This window comes from Amphiura filiformis, chromosome 5, assembly GCF_039555335.1.
Source record: "Amphiura filiformis chromosome 5, Afil_fr2py, whole genome shotgun sequence".
NCBI lineage: Eukaryota > Metazoa > Echinodermata > Ophiuroidea > Amphilepidida > Amphiuridae > Amphiura > Amphiura filiformis.
In genome coordinates, this window is record NC_092632.1 from 26,269,313 (window position 1) to 26,273,875 (window position 4,563).

Consider the following 4,563-nt stretch of genomic DNA (forward strand, 5'->3'; position numbering starts at 1 on the left):
GTTATTACCAGCTCTAGATCCAGCTCCAGCGTCTTTTCCGGCGTTCGTTTCTCCCCTGTCTCTAGATCCAGCTCCAGCGTCTTCTCCGGCGTTTTGTCCCCCTCTGTCCGACTTTTGAGCGGCGGTAATGCATCCAAGAAGCAGACAACAGATCAACAGTACGCTGCTGATCCAGTGCTTCATGATGCAAGTGCTACTTAAATTATTATGCTCATGTGTTTTGGGAACTCTAATACGATATAGATACTTCCAGAAGAGGCAGTTTGGTGTGATAGTTGGTTGGTGTCCCTTCCCCGCTTGTTTGCCGGCTCCTATAATACAAAAAAATAAATAAACAACGATTGATGTTATAAGAAACGTAACGTTTATAAAAATGCCACATCGCATCCAAAATTTGAACCTGGGACCTTCGGATTCGGATGTTGTTTGAGTCAATTTCACGTTTATACACAATAACACGCTTAATATTAATAATGACCACATAAACTGAGTTGAGTAGGCCAACGTTTTTCCGTCGCGTCGACAACTGCATTATTCCGTTCTCCGCTCTTCTCTTTCGCGATGTTTTCTGCAGCGGTAACGGAAAATTATTGTCACTGCGTTTGTCGCAAAAGCAATGACACTTTGTGGAACTAATACTGACTGAAGACAAGGTTGCTACGTCGGCACTCAAAGTAAACTTTATAAGTAGGGTTACAAAATACTGACTGACCTTTTAATTTCATGCAAGACACCAATTATACTTCAGCTAGTAGGCCTAATAGTTGCTACGTCGGCTCTCAAAGACAACTTTATAGCCTAGGTAGGGTAGGGTTCCAAAATACTGACCATGCTGACTGACTTCTTAATTTTATGCAAGGCACCCGTGATTGTGCTTTACATACTGCAGTTACTGTCCGTTTTCCTATACACAATACACAGTGCTCTCACCATTGACGCGTGACCTCTACAAACAGTGTATGTTATAGGTATATGGGCATTGCCTAGTTAACATCACCGGCCAATATTTTAACTATTCTCCAAACTTCTAGCAAATATATTTCTCTAACATGACCTAAAATTACAGCTAGGTTAGATGTTCAGAAGAGGTCGCACTTTCGTAGAATATGGGTGAGGGCAAAGCATAGCTAGCTCATAGCTAGCCAACTCCCCGTGGTAATTGAATGGAGATTTGACCGAAAATATTGAGCTATATTGGTAACGGACCGCTCCGTTCTGAAGGATGCCACAAAAAAAACGGTACAAGTTACATTTAAACTATTCTAAATAGGTTCTAGAAAATATAGTTTTGTAACATGTCCTAAATTTTAGCTAATTTAGATGTTTGGAGAGGGTCGCACTTTTTGTGTTTTAGGAAGGATATGTAAACGACAGATAACACCAAAAATATGAAGAAATTATTTCCAAACCGTGTTAAGTCAACAATCATTATGTTGCTCATTTTGAAGAATGCTGGTTAACAAAAAGCAGGTCATTGTCTCATTTCGTGAACAAAGGTACACATACCATTGTTTCCTTTCGTTTCCTTTATAATCGGTTACCCAACTGAAGCTATAATACCAGCTTTATTGCGATGTCGCACATGTAAAACAGACACTTGTGCACAACCAGAGAAGATCTGATTTAATCAGTTGAGCTGCTTCAATGAGTGTTATCTTGGTTTAATAGCTTTTAATGGGGTTTAAGTCCTGCAAAGGTCGAGATGAATTCTACTGTAGACATGACTGCATCATGAGTGAGTAATATAATAGTTGCTACGTCGGCACTCAAAGTAAACTTTATAGTAGGGTTTCAAAATACTGAGTGGCCTTTTAATATTATGCAAAGCACCAATGCTCAAGTTCAGCGAATAATAATTGATTTGAAACTGAGCAAGCTAAGAGAATGGTGTGTGGCTTGTCAGTTAGGCCAGGGCAGGGGCGTAGGCAGGGGTAAATTGTACCAATGGCTAAAAAGATCCACTTCGCGAGCGTACCGAGCGAAAAACAAGGTTTCTTATTCCTTTTCGGTGAAAAAAATTGCAAAATATGCCAATTGCGAGCGTATGCTTTCTTGGTCCAAAAAGTCCGAAATTTTCGGGAAAGTTCCAAAAAAGGTTTGTCAAAATCAACCCCCACCGAAAAAAACCCAAAAAGGGCTCATATTAAACGTCAAACTATTAGAGGCCTAGGCATAAAAATGCGCTCTCCAGAGTGAATCGGGCAAGTGCAGTTTGCATTCATGAGCGACCAGTCCATCTGAGCCCAGAGGATGATTACAGCACTTCCCAGCAAGTCTTGCGGTTAGCACAGCTGTGTGAGTGAACATGACACCACTGCCCGCCCACTGCATACACACGTGCATGGTGAAATTTGAATTTTGACAGATATATTTACAATAAAAACACCTTCTAAAGGTTGGTCGATTTCACATTTTATGTTATCTACAGTAGGTGCACAGAATAAGTTTTAATTCTGTGAGTAGGTGTGAATTATCCTTCATGCATACATCACTTTAGATCTGAAATCGACCAAGTAATAATGACACACGGGCAATTCTAAAACAACATCTTTTGCACAGAGTTCAATGGGATTTGAAAAGTAAAGTGGCAGTTGAAACTCTAGTGATAACACGTTTACAGTGCATGATGGGGCTTCCTTCCCTCTGAGCTAGTCCTTTTCTGATGGCTGTGTCTCTGTTACAGGCACACTCCCTCCGGAATCCAAACCCGGCAGGTTCCCGCCCTTATTTTACAATGTAGTAGAGGGTGTAGACTTCTCCGTAATCCACTTGTCCATTTTTGCATACTTTGGCTATTACATTTAAGCATGAAACTCTGATTTTTATTAATTTGTGTGCAATTGATAGATTTTCACATCTGATCTTTTTAGTCACCGTACTCCCTCTGTTTGTTAATAGCTTCCTTGGATTGCGGTTTACTTTCTTAAAGCCATATTATAACATTTTCATACAAAATAGATTAGCATTTCTTTGCCATAAAATGTTAGTTTTACTGTCAGATATATCCCTTTTATTTTTGAGCCGAACAACTACGGCAGAGCAAAGAAAATTGGAATTTACTACCAGCGCATATGTCGCCAATACGTACCACTCCTTCGGTCATGTTATGGTACGGCCCTTTGTGTAGATGGTTACGTCGCGCATGCCGTGTAGGCCCTACGTACTGTGTGTTATGAACATCGTGTATTTCCGGACTATAATTCCATCGTAATAATAAAACGCTGATTCAGGCGTTTTATTCAAAATCTCGGATATTGACAAAACTACAGCACCTAGAGTCTTGATTTTTTAGGGTATTTTGGTTTAATAAAGTACAATATAATCGTGTAAAAAATTAATTTTAAAAAATCAGTGAGGGCGTCCTCCTCAGCAAATGTTATAATATGCCCTGAATATGGCTTTAACACGTAAAGCTAAAGATAAGCCAATTTCTGGCCTAATAAAATTATAGCTGCTAATCCCGGGGGGGTGGTCACTCCCATTGTGGACTGTACACCATCCGCGATAATGAAAACGCGTAAAAGGGTAGTTTTTCGTGGATATGCACGATACGCGCGTAACGTGTTTAGGGTGTCAAAAACATGAAAAATTGGAAAAAAGGGTATCAAAATTGCAATTGCTAAATACGCGGAAATGAAATTTAGGGTATGAAATTTGATGCAAGGAATAAAATCCCTGTTTAGGGTATCGTTTTAGCCAAGGGTTAAATCCTTGTTTAGGGTGCTTTTTCAAAAGTTGATTATCGCGGATGATGTACAGGCCACAATGGAAGTGAACCCCCCGGGCTGCTAATTCAAAGATATAAATAAATAGGCCTAGTTCTGATTTATCTCAGGCAGTGATATTAAAATTTCAATGAATATAAGATGATAGTGGCCCCGGATAGTGGCGTCAACATTTTGAAAGGTTAAAACGTCACAAGTTTCCTTGACAACGGCTGCCCAGAGAGCTCCAGAGCCTGGGCTGCTTAGGCTGTGGGCTGCCTGTACTAGAATTCAGGCCTGGTAGAATTCAGGGTAGAATTCAGATGATGGTGGATGCGATATCGCTATTTTAGATGTCGCCATTGGATTAACACATAATCATGAAATCTTCACAAACAATTCTAAATTTGTTATGTGGTGTCAAAGCAAAATTATCTTACTCTAAAACCGTTGGGGTTCTGCAAAGTACCCCACTGCAAGTATGTTAATTGTCCATTTATAATCGCTAACCGTGTATTGTGAATGGGGCTGTCAGCCCTGTATCTTCGCCAGCCTCGTACGTCCGTGTTGCGTGTCCTATGCCGCCTGGTAGAATTCAGGCAAAGTGTCTACCGCCCTCGTTAAAATAGAAGGAATAAAAAGCGCCGAGGGCAGTATTTTGATGAAAAATCCCTGACTTGCAGGTCGATCTCTTGGTTCGTTTTAATTTCAATTTATTGCAGGGTCTATTCATTTGTGTAAACGGCATATTATCTTAGAATTACTAATAATTGAACAGTCTTAATATTTGGAAAATATGGATATTAAAAGCTTCAAACGCTCCTTCGTTTTTCTTTTCTTTTTTTTTATCATCCAGACA